At 39.6% G+C, this 20,742-nt stretch overlaps 1 protein-coding gene across 3 annotated transcripts in view; it reads right to left on the reverse strand.

Annotated features, from left to right (window-relative positions):
• The window catches only part of PHTF2 (putative homeodomain transcription factor 2), a 91,627-nt gene that overhangs the window by 49,590 nt on the left and 21,295 nt on the right, over positions 1-20,742 (reverse strand). The window lies entirely within an intron of this gene.

Raw genomic sequence — 20,742 nt, forward strand, 5'->3', positions numbered from 1 at the left:
CTTCACAGGTGAATCTTATCAAACATTCAAAGATGAACTAACACACCTATCCTGCTCAAACTGTCTAAACAATCCAAGAGGAGGGAAGACTCCCAAGCTCATTGTACAAGGCCAGCATTATCCTAATTTCAAAACCAGATAAAATCACTATAAAATAAGAAAATTATAGGCATAGATGCAAAAATCCTCAACAAAATATTAGCAAACCAAATCCAGCAATACATTAAAAATATGATACATCATGACCAAGTGGGACTGATTCCTGGGATGTCAGGTTGGTGCAAATCAATTAACTTGATACACCACATTAACAGAATAAAGGATAAAAATCATATGATCATGTCAATAGATATAGAAAAAGCATTTGACAAAATCCAGCACCCATCTATGATGAAAATTGTCAGCAAAATGGGAACATACCTCCACATAATAAAGACCATATATGACAAACCCACTGCCAACATCATACTTGATGGGCAAAAACTATAAGCATATCATTTGATATAAGATCAGGAACAAGATAGGGATGCCCACTTTCACCACTCTTATTCAACTGGAAGTCCTAGTCACAGCACTCAGACAAGATGAAATAAAAGGCATCCGAATTGGAAAGAAAGAAGTAAAACTGTCATTACTTGCAGACATGATACTATATACAGAGAACCCTAAAGATTCCAGCAAATAACTACTAGAACTGACAAATGAATTCAGTAGCAAGATACAAAATTAATATTCAAAAATTGATTGTACTTTTATACACCAATAGTGAACTAGAAAGGGAAACTAAGAAAACAATCTCACAATTACATTTTTAAAAAACAACTTAAAAAAATACCTAGGAATAAATTTAACCAAGGGAGTAAAATACCTGTCCACAGGAAATTATGAGACTTGAAGAAAGAATTGAAGAAAATACTAATAAATAGAACATATACTATGCTCATGTTAGAATTAACATTAAAATTCCATACTACTCAAATAAATCTATAGATTCAACACAATTCCTATCAAAATATCAAAGGCGTATTTCACAGACCTGAAACAAATAATTCAAAAATGTGTATGGAAGCACAAAAGACCCCAAATAGCATCAGGTATCTTGAAAAAGACAAACAAAATAGAATGTATCACACTACCTAATATCCTATCTAATAAAGAGGGAATATGCTAATTGACCATCACACCCTCACAAAGATGGCAGCACCCATAGCCAATAAGGAGGGAATATGCTAATGGACTGTCACGCCTTCAAAGATGGTGGTGCCCACAGCCACAAGATGGTGGCACCCAGTCCCCTCAGCCCCGCCAGGGCGGCAGACGCCTGCCTCCAGAGTCCCCCATTCCCCTCAGCCCCCCAGCCGCTCAGGGCCAGCCCAAGGTGCAGGCAAACCTCGGATGGCGGCTGCCCAGCCACCCAGGGCCAGCCGAAGCTTGCGCTGCCGGCAGTGGTAGCAGCAGAGGTGTGATGGGGGCATCGCCTTCCCCTGACTGCCGGGTCGCCTCCCTCCCCTAAGGAATCCCGGACTGTGAGAGGGGGCAGGCCGGGCTGAGGGACCCCCCTCTCCAGTGCATGAATTTTCATGCACTGGGCCTCTAGTTAAACTATACTCAAGGTCATAGTAATCAAAGGAACATAGAATTGACATAAAGAAAAGACATATAGGTCAATGGAACAAAACAGAGAGCCCAAAATAAACCTATGCCTATATGGTCAATTAATCTATGACAAAGAACAAGAACATACAATAGGGTCAAGACAGTCTATTCAATAAATGGTGTGGTGAAAACTAGACAGATACATGAAAAAAAAAAAAACTAGATCACCTTCTTACACTACATATAAGAATAAACGCAAAATGAATTAAAAACTTAAATATAGGCTATGAAACCATAAAACTTCTAGAAGAAAACAGGCAATAAACTCTTTGACATCAATCTTAGAAAAATATATATTTTGGAAATATCTCCTTAAGCAAAGGCAACAAAAGCAAAAATAAACAAATGGGGCTATAGCAAACTGCAAAGCTTTTGCACAGCAAAGTGAACCATCAACAAAATGAAAAGGCAACCTACTGAATGGGAGAAGATATTTGAAAATGATCATCCAATAAGGGCTAATATTCAAAATATATTAAGAACTCATTAAAAAACACACCCAGAAATAATCCAATTTAAAAAGTGGGCAGAAGACCTAAATAGACACTTCTTCAAGGAAGACATATAAATGGTCAATAGATATATGAAAAGTTGTTTGATATTACTTATTATCAGAGATGCAAAACCACAATTAGATACCATCTCACATACGTCAGAATAGGCTATCAATAAATCAACAAATAAAAAGTGTTGGCGAGGATATGGAAAAAAGGGAACCCTAGTGTACTGTTTGTGGAAATACATACTGGAAAATAGAGTGGAGTTTCCTAAAAAAATTAAAAATTAAACTGCCTTATGATCCAGTGAACCCACTTCTGGGGATTATCCAAAGAAACCCAAAACACTAATTCAAAAGAATATATTCACCTCTATATTCCTTGCAACATTATTTATAACTAGAGGCCCAGTGCACAAAATTCGTGCACAGCATGGGGGGGGGGATGTCCCTTAGCCCGGCCTGCACCCTCTCCAATCCGGGAACCCTCAGGGGATGTCCGAATGCCTCTCGCAATCTGGGACCGCTGGCACCCAGGACCCAGGCTTCCCTCCCTCTGGCCAGCCGCAGGCACCCAGGCCAGCTGCAGCCACAGGGGACCGTGGGCAGGTGGCTTGTCTTTCTCCTGGGCCACAGTCTGGCTGGTCCCCATTCCTCTCTCGCGAGCTCATTTGTGCCTGGCTGGTCCCCATTCCTCTCTCCCGAGCTCATTTGTGCCTGGCTGGTCCCCATTCCTCTCTCCCGAGCTCATTTGTGCCTGGCTGGTCCCCATTCCTCTCTTGCGAGCTCATTTGTGCCTGGCTGGTCCCCATTCCTCTCTCCCCAGTGTTGTGTGTCTGAGCTGTAATGGCATGATGACCATTTGCATATTAGCTCTTTATTATATAGGATAGCTAAGATTTGGAAGCAACCCAAGTGCCCATCAATAGACAAGTGGATAAAAAAAAAAAATCTGTGGTACATATATACAATGGAACATTCATTACTCAGCCATAAAAAATGAATGAAATCATACCATTTGAGACAGGATGGATAGTAAAATAAGTCAGTCAGAGAAAGGCAAATATCATATGACATCACTTATATGTGGGATCTAAAGAGCAAAAAAAGTTGAAATAGACTCATAGACACAAAGAACAAACTGGTGGTTGCCAAAGGGGAGAGGAGTTGGGTGACTGAATAAAAGAGGTAAAGGATTAAGAAGCACAAATTGGTGCTTCAAACTGGGAGTAAATACACAATACAATATACAGATGATGTATTACAGAATTGTATTATCTGAAATCTAAATTTTATTAATTAATGTCACAGCCTGGCTGGTGTGGCTCAGTGGTTGCAGGTCAACCTATTAATCAAGAAGTCAAGGTTCGATTCCTATCAGGGCACATGCCCAGGTTTCGGGCTTGATCCCCAGTAGGAGGTGTGCAGGAGGCAGCCGATCAATGAGTCTCTCTCATCATTGATGTTTCTATCCCTCTTTCCTTCTGCCTTCCTCTTTGAAATCAATAAAAATACATATTTTTTAAAAAGCACAGCCATAGCCGATCTGGCTCAGTGGATAAGTGTCAGCCTGGTGACTGAAGGGTCCCAGGTTTGATTCTGGTCAAGGGCACATGCCCAGGTTGCAGGCTCGATCCCCAGTAGGGGATATGCAGGAGGCAGCCAATCTATGATTCTCTCTCATTATTGATGTTTCTATCTCTCTCTCCCTCTCTCTTCCTCTCTGAAATCAATAAAAATATACATTTTTTAAAAGCACAAATTGGTAGTTATAAAACAGTCACAGGGATGTAAATAAAACACAGGGTATATAGTCAATACTATTGTGATAACTATGTATGGTGTCAGTTGGGGTAATGGAAATTTTAAACCAATACAAAATAAAACTGAAAGAAAAAAAAATAGGTCTCATCTGCAGATACTAAAATCTAGCTAATTAGCAAAGATTCCACTGTTACAATAACAGCTAAATCCATTTAATATCTTCCCATATATTCTGTCAGGTTATGCATCAACTAAAACCACACCCTTTCCTGCATTAACCCTAAGAATAGTGTATTACAAGGCCACATACATATAATCAAATCATGAATCATGACCAAGTTCCTATTGCCTAAGGAAAGCCAGTTAATGATATAGTAAAACACTGACTCAAGTTTAGAAAAAAGCCTTGAAGAGTATTCTTTAATTCAACAGAGATGGTTATAATAGGACAGTGATGGGCAACCTTTGAGCTTGGTGTGTCAGACTTTGCCAAAAAACTGAGCATAACTCGGGTAGTGTGTCACTTTGAGGAAAAAACATTATTTCGCAAATGTTTCATCCTCAGGAGCAGCAAATGTTTCATCCTCGGCATGTGGCCGCCTCAGCAGCCGCGTGTCATCAGAAATGGCTACGCGTGTCAGTGCTGATCCTATCAGTGCTGACACGCGTGCCATAGGTTTGCCATCACTGTGATAGGATCTGCCTTTAAGAAGTTTCAAATCCAAAGAGAGTTAGTTATAATTCAAAGCAGAATAAAATAAGCACTATCTATATATATAAAAGCCAAGCGACCAAAATGCCAGAACGACCAGTATGACCCGTCACTATGAAATTGCACTGTGGTGGCCAACTTGCCCAATCAGGGTCCCAATCGGCCCCCCAACCCTGATTGAGGGCAGGGACAGCCCGGCCCTGATCGGCCCCCATCAAGTCGGGCTGGCTGGACTCCACCCAGGCATGAATTCATGCACCAGGCCTCTAGTTATACTAAATATTAGTGAGAGATGGTCTGCAAAAGAACAGTATCTTACTAGATATAGGAGCATGGGAAAAAGATAAAAATGACAATTTTTGGCTTAAGTATCTGGGACTGCATTAATATCATTAACTACAGCAGAGAATAAAAATAGGTTTAGAAAAGGTTGTTGGAACTACACAGCTAGAAATTATGGCTAGAGTTCTAGAAAGTTGAGAAGGTACAAAATTTGGAACTCGGCAGCATAAACTAGGTACTTGGGTGTTATGTAGGGAAATAGAATAGCTTAATGAAACCAAGAACAAACTATTAAGAGAAATAAATATTTAACTGGAAAGAAGTACTAAAGTCAGGTAAGAAGACTTAGAAAAATTAGTCAGAGAGGTAGGAAAAAAACTGGAACAATATACTATAGTAATAGCTAAACAAGAAAACATTTCAAGAAAGAAGGTCAAGTTAGGAAAGCTAAAAATATTAAAACATTTTGAGGCAGTCAGGTAGTTAAACATGATTGTGTCAAATGCTCTTGATCTTATTTAAATAGTAGGCAAAGCCATTAGCTGAGATATGGAAGTTGGGGAATAGGGGACAATAGGGAAGGTAAGAACAATGACTCAGGGACTCAGAATACAGTGCTAACTAGATAGTTAGATTAGGGCCACCAGGAAGAACAGACATATCTGAATTGGTATCAGAAGCAGTCAGCTGAGTTATGTTTATATTTTTCCTTTTACCACCATGTCTCTCAAAAGCCCAGGATAAGAGAGGAAGACTTACACACATATACACATACCCTGCCACTTAATACCTGAATGCTATATGTAAGCAGAAGGATTTAATAAATAATGGCATTCCTGTACAATAGAATATTATAGTCATTAAAAATTTATGTTTTAAATGGATGTTTAGTGATGTGAGAAAGTACTTTTGGTATGTTACACAAAAAACAGGGCAATAAAAAAACTAAATACAATATGATCCTAATTTTGGGTGGAAAAATTCAATGTTAACAATAGGGTAACAATGTGATTTTATTTTATTATGCTTACCTACATTTACTTTTCCTATGATAGACATGTATTACTTTTACATTATGATTTAAAAAAACATCATTTATGGGGCAAGAAAGTATAAATACACAGGGGTCTCCACCCAGCTTCCCTTTTGTATGACACAAAATCAAAACAATGCCCCTTTGTGTGTAAAATTAAAGAGAGGTTTCTGACTTGTGTGGACACCAAAGAAAGGGTGTCACTACTATCACTACTTGCCCGCGGTAGAAATGCAGAAAATGTAACTAAGACCTTGTCTATACAAAAAGAAATAGACAGCCAGTTTGAAAGGGTATTGCCATGGACTAGAACAAAGAATATCCTTACATGATATTATTCTACACTGTCATTAAAATTTTTCCCAGATTTGGATCACCCCCATTACTTATAATAGTTCCTCACGACTGTGGGAGGGGAGGGGCGGAAATCATCTGTTTGGTGCTTGGAGACAAACGTAACACATCTCTAGATATTTTAGAATTACAACAGCATATTATACAATTACCCCAAACAAACTTACAAACTAATTCTTTGAATGTCTGGCAGCAATTTAAAAAGGACATGAAAGGATTTAATCCCTTCCACTGTGTAGAGGGCCCCCTGGGAAGGCACCTGAGCATTCTAAATTAGCCCCTCTTGCCCTCTTCGCCAAGAGGGACCCACTTCTCACAATCCAATTGTCCACAGCTGTTGCCTGAGCTTCTGTTCATGCCAAGGTTGAAACCTCGTGATGGCTGGTACCATGGATCTGTCTCTCGCGCAGTGGGGTGAGCTGGGCCTCCTTGGAGAAGAAACCTGGGTTCCACAAGATATGTCATCAGTGCTGGGACCCTGCCAGCAGGCGAGGGGATCCCAAGGCAGGCGCTGGGCGTGGAGGCCATGGGGGCCTAGGAGACAGAACTAAACCTCACATCACCCTGCTTGGCCCCGGAGGATGGCTGGTTAGCCAGAGACAGGTAAGATTCCTCAGGGAAGAAACAACCTAAGACAGGCACAGTCGCATAGGGGCCATCAGGAGAGAACTTGGGGGTCAACAGAGGTGGGGCACAGACCTTCACCCCCCCAAGTTTGCAGGGGTCTGAACCCTCACCCCTGCTGAAGGAGATCTCCTGCCCCCATGGCTGCTCAGCTTCACATGCCCAGCTCAAATCGGGACCCAGGTAACAGAGACTTGGCCAACAGCAGATGCCCTCTCACTGCAACAAGACTTGATGGAGATGTCTTGCACCCATGATCCGGGGAACTGGGGTCTATGATATCTAAATCCAGCCTAGCACCAGGAATGCTCAGGGCAAATGAGCATTCAAGAAGGCAAATAATCCTCTCCACTAATAATTACAGGGTAAAACAAGATGGTTGTTAGAGTATTAAATTTGACAGTAAAATAGTAGTCAAGTTTTCAGACTAATTTAAATTGGCCAATCAAAATAAGCAAATACTCTAGAAAAATCAATTGTACTGGACAAAAAAGCTGTTACTAAAGTGTTAACTAAAATTTTTACTGGTAGTTCATCTCATGGTAAAATTGCATAACATATAATGAACCTAAAGCAGTCACATTTTAGTGCAAAAAAGTAAAATTTAAAAGCTATCAAGATTACAGCATAAAATTTCCAAAAGCATCCCGATATTTAAACCAAAAAAGGGGGGATAGTAGAATAATATCATGTAAGGAAAAATATCCTGCAAATAAATTACATCTAGAACATTTTTACTTTAGAAAATTAACTTTCATTTGTAATGCTAACAGCAAGACACCCAGGTAAAACATACATGGTGTCAAAACAAGCCAAAGGAAAATCGTTTGGGCAAAAAAATGAAAAAGGATCGCAAGTCAAATTTATAGAAAATATTCCTTTATTAACTTTTGGTCGAGAATATGTTTGTATATTTTCAGAAAACAACTCCGAGACATGTGGATTCCTGCAACAGAGAGGAATTGACAGGAGTGCTCCAGCCATGAAGTCAGAAGAGAAACAGTCCAGAGATAGAAGACGCTGACGATGCCTTGCCATACTAGCAGTCAGCAGGTATGCGTCACTGCAGATTGCCCAGGACCAAACCAGAGAGGGTCGGACCTGCATTGCCACCACTTGTCCACCATCCAGAACTGAAATATCATTGCTGTTATGAATACATAAACAACTGTTGGACATAGAAACCGAGACTCAAAAGAACTGTTGGCCCAGAAAGAAACTCACTATAGACTGATTCATTTGCCTCTCAGCATAACTATTATTGCTTGTCTCATTTTCGGTTCCAATAAGTGTATTCCTAGTATCACATGAGCTCACTCATCTAGGGGAAAAGATGAAAAAACATAGACTGAAGAACAAGAACAGCATTGATCAGACTGTCAGACCTCAGAGGGAAGGTAGGGGAGGGTGGGGACAAGGGAGATAGATCAACCAAAAGACTTGTGTTCTTGCATATGAGCCTAACCAGTGATCACGGACAACAGGGGTAGGGGGGCATGCGTATGGGGGGGTTTGGGAAGGGAACGGGGGGGGGGGGTTTGATGACAAATATGTGATAACTTAATCAATAAAGTAATTAAAAAAAACATCATTTACAAAAATCAAGATAAAATGGAAGCTAATATTATCTGAGTAGCATCAAGTGTTAGGCACTGAGCTAGTTGCTTTTGAATACATTTTCTCGTAGAGGGGGCAAGTTGTTAGGAAACCAACTGCCACTGCTCAAAATCAATTTAATTAAGTCCCAGTATGAAAATAAATAAGGCTTTTTCTATGAGTTATATCATAGAAATTTTCAGCCAAGAAGTTATATCTTAATAACAAAAGTGTGAGAAACTAGTATTATAAAAGAGCAGATAGCTACCTACATTCTAGGATATCAAGGGGGGGGGGTCAGGGAGGAGGAACCAAGATGGCGGCATAGTTAAACAACTAATCTGCTGCCTCACACAACAATTTCAAAAACACAACTAAAAGACAAAAACATCTACCACCCAGAACCACGGGAAAGCTGGCTGAGTGGAAGATTTACAGCTGAGAAGAGAAAGGAGCACAATCGCTGAAAAGCTGAGGTACGGAGGCACGCGAATCGGGCCGGCGGGCGGCTGGGTGCGCGGCTTTTCTTCAACCCGCAGGGAGACAAGCTCCTGATCACTCTGAAATCCAGTTTCTGGGGACACTCGGGGGACCCAGACACCTACGGGGAGAGGCTGGACTCTCGGCCATCGGGTCGGAAAGTGAGAGTGACTTTTTTGCAGTGGTGCGCCCAGCAATCATTGTTTACTGCGCTGGAGCACGGGGCGCAGGGACTTGGAAACGTGAAAGGCAGAGACGGCTGAGGGCAGCCATCGCCGTTGGCCGCGCCCCAGCCTAGTGACGCCCTGAGACCCCGCCCAGCCCTGAGGCCCCGCCCCGCACATTCTACAAACCCGCCCAGGCTCCACACAGCGGCTTTTGCATATAAATGGCCTGTTCTGTGGCAGCTTAACCAACTACAGCTCCAGACTGCTCCAAAACCGCCCAAGCAAAGGAGGAGAAAACTAGCCCTTGCTGTAGCTCCTGCTGGGGAACACACAGTACACAAGGGTACACCAAGAGTGTCCACCTCAAGTAACTGGGAGGCTGACCCGTTGAACCAATAGGACACCTAGTAGACAAAACTACCCTACCAACTCAGGGAAGCAGAGAATATGAGAAGGCAAGGAAACAGATCACAAACCAAAGAAATGGAGGAGAACAAGCGACTGGACATAGAGTTCAAAACCACGGTTATAAGGTTTTTCAAGAATTTCATGGAAAAGGCCGATAAATTCAATGAGACCCTTGAGGATATGAAAAAGGACCAACTAGAAATTAAACATACACTGACTGAGATAAAAAATATTATACAGAGACCCAAAAGCAGACTAGAGGATTGCAAGAATCAACTCAAAGATTTGGAATACAAAGAGGCCAAGGACACTCCTCCAGAGAAGCATGAAGTGAAGAGAATTCAGAAAGTTGAAGATAGTGTAAGAAGCCTCTGGGACAACTTCAAGCGAACCAACATCAGAATTATGGGGGTACCAGAAGAAGAGAGAGAGCAAGATGCTGAAAACCTATTTGAAGAAATAATGAACGAAAACTTCCCCCACCTGATGAAAGAAATAGACTTACGAGTCCAGGAAGCACACAGAACCCCAAACAAAAGGGATCCAAAGAGGACCACACCAAGACACATCATAATTAAAATGCCAAGAGCAAAAGACAAAGAGAGAATCTTACAAGCAGCAAGAGAAAAACAGTTAGTTACCTACAAGGGAGCTCCCATACGATTATCAGCTAATTTCTCAACAGAAACCATGCAGGCCAGACGGGAGTGGCAAGAAATATTCAAAGTGATGAATAGCAGGAACCTACAACCAAGACTACTCTACCCAGCAAAGTTATCATTCAGAATTGAAGGGCAGATAAAGAGCTTCACAGATAAGAAAAAGCTAAAGGAGTTCATCACCACCAAACCAGCATTATATGAAATGCTGAAAGGTATTCTTTAAAAAGAGGAAAAAGAAGAAGAAAGATAAAAATTATGAACAACAATTACATATCTATCAACAAGTGAATCTAAAAGTCAAGTGAATTAAAAATCTGAGGAACAGAATAAACTGGTGAACTTAATAGAATCAGAGGCATAGAATGGGAGTGGATTTATAATTCTCAGGGGGAAAGGGGTGTCTGTGTGGGGAGTATGGGAAGAGACTGGACAAAAATCATACACCTATGGATAAGGGACAGCGGGGGGGGGAGGTAAAGGAAGAGGGGGGGTAGGAACTGGGTGGTGGGGAGATATGGAGAAAGTAGTTTGTAGAATAAATTTCATCACAGTGAGTATGGTAACGGTAAAATATTTTCATAATCAGTATATTGTCAAACAACAAATGATGAGCCACTATTATGAACACTTTTCAATATATTAAATAATTTAAATCCTTTTAAAAATAAAAAAAATAAAAAAATAAAAATAGGATATCAAGGGGGAAAATGAGTTAACGAACCAAAATGGTAAATACCAAGTGTTCAAGAAAAGAACAGCATGCTGTATGGGACTCTTGCAGCAGATGGGAACTTTAAATTGAATTAGGTGGTGATGGAAGGAATTCAGTCCGTTAACACAGGAAAGGGAGGGAATGAAAGGAAAAGAGCCTGGCAAACAGCTTTCTGATGGAACTGAGAGAACTCCAAGTTCTGGAAGAAGCCAATGAGAGAAGGCCATCACCAGAAACCATATAAGAGAAAGCAGCAGCCATGACTGGATCACTTGATTCCTCTCTTCTGTTCCCCTTTAATGAAGAGATTAAAAAGAAACCTGGCCAGTGTGGCTCAGTTGGTTGGAGCATTGTGCCATATGCTGAAGGGTGGCAGGTTCGATTCCTGGTCAGGGCACATATTCAGGTTCAGGGTTTGATCCCCAATCTAGGCATGTCAGCAGGCAACTGATTGATGTTTCTCTCTCATATCAAGGTTTCTCTCTCTCTCTCTTTCTCTCTTCCAAACAAGAGAGATTAAAAAGATTCTCAGAGCTGGTAAGACTTATTAGATATAGTGTGATTTCAGGGATCCCACAATAACCCCCCAAAATGCCCAAGGTCCTATCTTTAATCTTTTTTTTTTTTAATATATTTTATTGATTTCCTACAGAGAGGAAGAGAGAGGGATAGAGAGTTAGAAACATTGATGAGAGAGAAACATCAATCAGCTGCCTCCTGCACACCCCCCACTGGGGATGCGCCCGCAACCAAGGCACATGCCCTTGACCGGAATCGAACCTGGGACCCTTGAGTCCGCAGGCCGACGCTCTATCCACTGAGCCAAACCGGTCTCGGCCCTATCTTTAATCTTTAAGATTGAAAAGCAAGTATCTCGTTGACTCAACACCTATCTCTCATTTATACGTAAGTAAAATAATTAAACTACTAAGTAAAAAGGCCCTGCTTTATTCTGAGGGGACGACCAAGGACCATGTCTCTATTATATTTGATTGTGCACATGTCCCTCCCTCTCACACTGATCCAAAGCTAGATAGCTGACTCAAGAGAGTCAATCAGATTCTCTCTCCATTCTAAATGTTAGATAAATGAGAGAAACAGATGGCTAATAGCGGGGATTAAAATTAACATTAACAACAACTCCTATAGAGAAGTTTCTAGAAATTCTGCTGCTGAGAGGCCCAATATAGCCCTGGTTTGTCTTTCTTTACCAGGTCTTGGCTGTGTGCTATTGGCACAATTTATGTGTAGTGAAAACTAGAAGCAGAATACACTGGTGTTTTTTCCTAAGTCCAAACTTTAATGAGAACATCGCTGTAAAGGCAAACCAATACTGCTCTGCATAATTTATGAAGTTTATTTTCCAACTTGCTGGTACATGGCTGTATGTTCTCAGTAGATTTATTAATAAAGGTACCGCCGATTAAGAGCCTTTTCCAAGAAGTCATCTTTTCTACTTAACTAACCTTGTTTCATAAATTGTGAAGACCTTGCTATGAGGAAAATATTTACTCTACTACACCTTTTATGGCCCAATCGAAGATGATGAAATAATGAAAGCTCTCAGATATTCCTTGCCAACTGGCATCTATTATTTAATAATTATTTTCTTGGCTATACCAGAAGGGGTAAGAGGAGTTACATGATCAATTACTTCATCAAGTATCATCACACTTTCAGGAAACTGGAATAATATTTAATTATAATAGATAAGAACAAGACAAAAAAACCCAACTGTGCCTGGCCACTGTGTCTCAGAGGTTGAGTGACTCATGAACCAGGAGGTCACAGTTTGATTCCCGGTCATTGCGGGCTCAATCCCCAATAGGGGGTGTGCAGGAGGCAGCCGATGGATGATTCTCTCTCATCATTGATATTTCTCTCTCTCTCCCTCTCCTTTCCTCTCTCTGAAACCAACAAAATATATTAGAAAACAAACAAACCCTACAATGTAAGCTAAAGCAGGAAATGACCAGTAATATGCCAAACTACTAGGATTGATTATTGTTTTTGTGACATGTAAATAATCTCTTTTCCTTTTGATTTTACCTGAAAAGACCTAAATGTTAAATCACAACAATTCAAAGACTTTCTCAGACCCCACAGGACGGAGTCAGAATCTCCTGGGAAATCAATACTTTGCATGGCAAAGAAGATTATGCTGGTCTAAGTCTTACAGGATTTCAAAACTATAGTAAATTCAAACTAAAATTGTAATACTCAAAGTAAAAAAGAAATAGTTATGCAAATTAAACCACAAAAGGATACCACTTCACACACCCTAGAATGGCTATAATAAAAAAGACAGGCAATGACAGGTGTTGGCAAGGCTATGGAGAAACTAAAATCCTCATACACTGCTCGTGGGAATGTAAAGTGAAGCAGCCACTTTGGGAAACAGTTTGGCAGCTATTACCTGGTAATTCCACTCCTAGTCATCTACCCAAAAGAAATGAAAACATATGACCATACAAAGTTGTGTACATGAATGTTTATACCTGCATTATTCATAATAGTCAAAAAGTGGAAACAATCCAAATGTCCATTAATTGTGAATAGATAAAATATGATAATTCTATAAAATAAGATTCCACTCAGCAATAAAAAGGAATGAAGCATTCACACTTACTATAACATGAGTGAAACTCAGAAACATTATGTTAAGCAAAGAAGCCAGACACAGAAGACCACATATTGTATGATTCCATTTATATGAAATGTATAGAAAAGGCAAATCTTACAGAAACAAAAGGTAGATTAGTGGCTGCCTAGTGGTGGGAGTGGGAATAAGGAGTGACTACAAATGAGCAAAAAGTTTCTTTTGGGGATGATGGAAATATTCTGAATGAGATTTAGTAAGAATTATTGAATTGTTATACTTAAACAAGTGAATTTTATGCATGTAAGTTATACATCAATAAAACTGTTTTGTAAAAAATAAACAGCTATATTTTTATATGATTTCTTTAAACAAAATACCATTATAAGCATTTACAGAAAAAAAATATATATATATATTTAAGTAAATCCTATATAATAAAAGGCCAGAGGCGTCATGACAGTAACCAGAGACCGGACCACCGTGGCCCGTCACGGGCTGGCCCCGCCCCCAAGCAAGCAGTTAGGGGCAATCAGGCAGGCAGAGTGGTTAGGGGAGATCAGGTAGGCAGGCCAGTGGTTGGGGTGATTAGGTAGGCAGAACAGCAGTTAGGGGTGATCAGGCAGGCAGGCCAGCCGTTAGGGGAGATCAGATAGGCAGATGGCCCCTCGCAGGGCTGGCCCCGCCCCTAGCAAAGAAAGAGGGAGGCCCAGACCAGCCAAGCCATCGCACCCCAGCCTGTTGCCTGCAGAGGGAGGCCACTGGTGGCAGGGGAGGGGGTACAGCGCTGCACAGATGGCAAGCAATGGCAGTGGTGGGGGTGGGGCCAGCTGCCTGCAGCCAGGGGAAGGAAAGCCCCGATAGGCTCTGATCTCAGGCAAGGCCTAGGGACCCTAACCGAGAGGTCCTGGATTGTGAGAGGGTGCAGTCCAGGCTGAGGGACCCCCCTGAGTGCATGAATTTTCATGCACCGGGCCTCTAGTATATATATGTTTAGAAGGCCGTGGATCCTAGGAGTTTTGGAATGAAAAAAAATTTTTTTCCACCAAGTTCTGAATCCAGAAACCTGCTTCTGTTCTATTTTTATTTTTCGGTATATTTGCTAGATAATCATTAATTAATGTAAATATTGGCCTAACATTATATTTATAGTCTACTTCCCAAAGAGTTTTGAGATAGTTAAACATTACTAGTGCAAATTACAACTCACTGCAACTGAGAAAAGAAATGTTAATATAAAGAAATTATATATGCAGTATAAATAGTTGCTAAATTTGCATTAGCTGGAATTTTAGGATTTATTTGAAAATAAACTTTTGAAATTATTAAATAGATAACTTTTGCTTGCATAACCAGATAATTGCTATGACAGTAAATGGTGATGAGATTTTTTAATAAAGGGCAGGGCTTTATAAACAGAAGATCTGGGCAGATCAAGGTTCTGCCACTTAGTGACTGGAGCACTTTAAACAAAACAAAACAAATAAAATAACCCCTAAGACTGTTTCTTCAATGCCATTTTAAAAATTGGACAGTGATTGTAAACCATTTAGCATAGCGCTTAGTATATAGTAGCCATTTAAGTTTAGTTTTTATGTCTAGCATTACACAAAAATATCATCATATACAATCAGAGAAAATCTGTATAATTTCACTTCATCAATATAATCTCTCTTGAATTTTTCAATCAACACTAAAAGTATGAGTTCTTGATTTCATGATACAAGATTTTGAATACAATGGAAAGCTAAGTAAATTTCTGATTTTTAGATAAACTGAACTATGGCATGAACTTGTACATAGAGATAACAAATAAATATTCAAAACAACAGTTTAAGCTTTGAAGAAATTTAAGCTCATAGTACATTACTTAGACAATAAGCAATTCTTTTTTTTTTTCCACTTACAGTTTACATTCAACACTATTTTTATTAGTTTCGGGTTTATAGCACAGTGGCCAGACAATCACATACCTACAAAGTGACCCCCTCTCCCCATACCTGGCACCACACATAGTCACCACAATATCACTGACTGTATTACCCATGCTGCACTCCACATCTCTGTGACTATTTTGTACCTACCAATTTGTACTTCTTAATCCCTTCACCCTTTCACCCAGCACTCCAACACCCCTCCCCTACAACAAGCAATTCTTAAATTGAAGTATTTACTGGAAAACCTAGCTCTCTGAGCCTTCAATTTTTGATATGTTCAAACAAGTCAAAGCATATCAGAGTATTTCTCCAAACATCTCTCTCAAATAACCACCTAAACACTGTAACATGGATTGACTGGTATCCCAACATGGATGGTGTTAGGTCTGATCAAATAATCAAATTGATATCCCCTCCCCTGGGAAACTGACCTATAGATCATTTCGCAGCTGACTTTGCCTTTCACTTATAGACCACATTCCGAACTTGCCCTTCCAGACTTGCCCAGGATTTGACCCACCCAGAGAATTCCCCGCCAAAAAGAATTTTAAATCCTTTAAAATTTCTTATTTCCCATCCCTGGGTACTGGCGCCATTTGGGTGCTCAGCCCATCTGACTTTCAGATGAACTAATCTATAATAAAAGGGTAATATGCTAATTAGACCAGACAGCCGAACAACCTTCCAGACATCATTCTGGACATCCTTTCAGACGAAGTCGTGGCGGCGGGGGCCAAGGCAGAGGCAATTAGGGGTGATCAGGCAAGCAGGCGAGTGGCTAGGGGCGATCAGGCAGGCAGGCAAGTGGCTAGGGGTGATCAGGCAGGCAGGCAAGCAGTTAGGGGCAATCAGGCAGGCAGGTGAGCAGTTGGGGTGATCACACAGGCAGGCAAAGGGGTTAGGGGAGATGAGGCAGGCAGGTAGAGTGGTTAGGGGCAATCAGGCAGGCAGACAGGCAAGCGGTTAGGAGCCAGCGGTCCTGGATTGTGAGAAGGATGTCCGACTGCCGGTTTAGCCCCAGGGATTCCTGCAGGATTGGGCCTAAACCAGGTGTCAGACATCCCCTGAGGGGTCCTGGATTGCAAGAGGGTGCAGCCAGGCTGAGTGACCCCCCCCCCCCATTTCGTGCACCGGGCCTCTAGTAAATTCATAATTCTTTACCCTTTCAGCCTCCTTTGGCGACCCTAACAGATGGAAGGCCTCACCTGGTCTCTGGTTTCTACTCCCTTGTCAATTAAGGCAGTAATGCTGCTGATAGTAATAAGAGCAGCTGTAGCCAGTTTGGCTCAGTGGATAGAGCGTCAGCCTCCAGACTGAAGGGTCCTGGGTTCGGTTCTGGTCAAGGATACATGCCCAGGTTGTAGGCTTGATCCCCAGTAGGGGGCATGCAGGAGGCAGCCGATCAATGATTCTCTCTCAACATTGATGTTTCTGTATCTCCCTCTCCCTTCCTCTCTGAAATCAATTAAAAATATATATTTATAATAATAACAGTAAATAGCATTTACTATTTATCAAGTGTCAGATACACTTTTCAAGTATTAACTCATTTAATCCTCACAACTCTATGATGTAGATATTACTATTATCCCTATTTCATAGTTACAAAAACTTAAGTTGTATAAAGTTAAAGAGTAAGTAGTAGAGTACAGGAATTCAAATCCAGATAAACAGGCTCCACAGTTGAGCCCTTAGCAAACAGTAATTTCACTCACAACCTTACACAAAAACCACCCTTACACAAAACCACCCTTACACAAAAACCTTGGCTCTGATCACGAAGAGAAAGGGTAACACTTAACTGCTAATCATTACCAGATACTTCTACTCTACTGACTATGCTACCTTGCCAGGACGGAAGCTATCAGGCCCTGTTAAAAAAGCAAATAAGAACATACAAAACTCATCATGAAGTTCAACTTAGCCCTAAAAATATGTAAACCAGTTAATATTACCAGTAATCATAGGGTAACTACAAGGATTAAATGTGTTAGTGAGCTAACAAGATGTGACAGACACATAAGAGCTCAATAAAGGTCATTTCAATTAATTACCTCATGCTTCCTTTTCCTTCATATTGCAGCATAAGGAAGGAATATATATGCTTTATTTGCATTCTTTTAGTATTTATCACAGGATATACTCTGGCTTGTTATTCTAAAACATAATCCTGATTAAACCATGTGTACGTAATATGACTCAAGACTACAGCACCTTCCTTGTTTACATATTTCTAACCATTTACTATAAATAGCATAAAAAGTTGTATTATAGTTTTAAAGTAATTTAAATGCCAAAAGTATTAACATATCTTGGTTATTTAAATGTATTTGTATTTTAGGAAATACCTAACAGATTACTGCTGTTCATTCAATCATTTGAAATAAAAACTAAGACTATAAAACAGACCTAAATTATTCAAAATCAAATACGTTGTTTGATTTCCACTTATCTATACAGGGTAAAATTAAAATGGAAAAATAATTAAGATAAATTGCTACTGGGTGTTTAGTCCAGATTCCTCAGAATTAGAATCTAAGGGACCTGGATCACTGTCATCACTGGTCAAGAAAAGGTTTGCTATAATTGCAAGAATCCAAATGGCAACAAAATTGCTACTAAGAATGAGTACAGGTATGCCTACAGAGGTTATACCTTTAATCCTCAGTACAGGATCAGGAAAATCTATGCAGAAGAATAAATAAAATATTCAGAGAATTTGTTAAATGTATAATGAACTATTTATCTGGATAATAAGACTGTACTAAAATACTAATCTTTGTCAAGTGCTTTGTAAAGAATCTGTAATCTTATGCTGTACAGACCAGTATTAACTTCTTGTACTAATGAGTCAACTGAGGCTTTAAAAGGTGTAAAAGTTCTACATCTAGTATTTGGGGGCAGAAATCCAAGTTATGTCTTATAACTCTATGCCCTTTTCCCTTGCAACACATTTGTTTATATAACTTGGCCAGCATTTTCCTAAGTATGTTCCATGGATACTCAAGAAAAAAAAATTATGTCAAATAAATTGAGAAATGAAGTATTCTGTTAGGTAGCCAGTAACACTGCATGTTATTCACACTGTAAAATCTGGTGGGGCGACCGGTGGGGCGATCGAGACCCTGCTCGCACCTGCCTTGGCCTGGTGCTGCCCGCTCACCTACTCCACCATCCCACCGTGTTCTCGTCGGGGCCCATCGGGGCCAGCAGCGCCTCTACTGCCGCCCGCTGCCAGCGCCACGTCGCTGATGCCCACCATGTTCTGTGCCACCCCCTGGTGGTCAGCGCACATCTAAGAACTCCAGTCGGTGGAACTCCCGCCCATGAGGACAATTTGCATATTAGCCTTTTATTACATAGGATAAGCCCTGAATACTGATTTAACCAAAATTTATAGCCACTGGGAGGATGGGAGAGTGGGAAATGAAGGGATCTCATAAAAAAGCTAAATCTTTATCATACAGTCAGAAATCAACAAATAACATCTACAATAAGATAATCAAGTAAAGGCAAGGCAAATATGTTTAAAACATAAAGAAAATACCATTAAAAACCCAAACAGTGTTATTCAACAGGTCACTAATGCATTTTGAACAGGGTAATTATTTGTTATATAGGGCTGTCTTAGAGCACAGGTCAGCAAACTGAGGCCTGTGGGCCAAATCTAGCCCATTGCCTGTTGTTAATTGTTTTATTGGAATGCAGCCAGGCCTATTCATTTCATTCATTTATGTATTGTCTATGACTGTTTTTGCACTATGACATTAGTTAGTAGTTGCCACAGAGACCTTATGGCCTTCAAAGCCTAAAATATTTACAATCTGGCCCTTTACAGAAAGTTTGTCAATTCTTGTTTACTGAATTGCATATTAGTATTCCCCCAAAAGTAATTATGAAAATCAAAGCTTCACATCCCATATTTTCAACCCATCCTCCCTAACTCCCTACTAGTAATGAGAAGTAGAACTTTGGTTTGAGAACCACTGAGCTATAAAAAATTTAAAATGATTGTCCCTGAGGAGAACTCAGAGATCGGGTAAAGACAAGGAAAGGGAGTACTGAGGGTTGTTTTCACCCCACAATAAGCACTGAAACACTAATTGATCTTTTCAAAGTATTCACATGTATTTCTTTAGGAAAAATAAATTTTAAAGCAAATTTATATATATATATATCTCAAACCTGGTAATGATCCTGGTGATTCTCTAACATAAAATGTGTGATTATATTTGCTAGATAATAAATTGTGACATCTATTATATTTGCTCTGGAGAATATTTTAATTGCACACATCCAAAGCTGCTAAGTAAATGACCCTTAGGTAAAAAGATGTTATTTGTTGAATGTGAATATAATATTTCAAACCCCTCAGATCCCAAGAAAAGTCAGTCATGATAGTACATTTTACAAATGATCTTAGTTAAAGTTTGAAATGTTTAACATAAAAAAGCCAAATAGATAAAATGTTTAATAAACATTCCAACTCTCATAAGTAGAAATTAAGAGAAAAGCTTTCAAAGATCTATATAGCAAATAAAATTTTTTTAATTTTCTTTAATTCAGTTTTTTCTTAAATTGATTGGAAGTTAAAAGTAAACATGACACTAAAATAGAACCACAAAAGATTGAATTAATAGTATGATCAACACTTCCATTTAGTACTTTCAATTTAGTACCTTATATAAAAATGTGATAGTGTATATCTGTGGTATGTTCCACCCAAAAAAGAAATAACACATCCAAAAAGTAGATAGAATCCTTAGGTTTGACTAATCTCTACAGTGTTCTAATTACCACTTATTTCCAATTCAATTAAATTTTTAAATTGTCTGATCTTCCCACACATAGGAAAAGCTTTAAATATATATTTTGTTAATAGGGACCTGAAGAATAAGAATCAAAAATGTTTTAAAATTTGAAAATAAACACAATTCAGTACAAAAACTAAAAATCTAAGATATTACATGTAACAATATGCATTTTAGGGAGTGTAAACAACACTCTTAGGAATAAACAGTACTATTTTCAAAAAAAGGCATTTATTCTCTTGAACTTTATAAAGAATACATTACATTGGTAAAGTGTATTTTGAAATGTGTAGGATGACACAGATAGTTAAGTAGTTACAACAATAATACTAAAATATCAAAATAAACATTTTAATGTTTCAGATTGGAAAATACTGAAGGTTTATTTTACTGAAAAGATTCAGCTGTTGAATTGTGAACGTAAGGATCAAAACTGCAGTTCCTCTTGA

The sequence above is a fragment of the Eptesicus fuscus genome, chromosome 14, assembly GCF_027574615.1.
Source record: "Eptesicus fuscus isolate TK198812 chromosome 14, DD_ASM_mEF_20220401, whole genome shotgun sequence".
In the NCBI taxonomy this organism is placed as follows: Eukaryota; Metazoa; Chordata; class Mammalia; order Chiroptera; family Vespertilionidae; genus Eptesicus; species Eptesicus fuscus.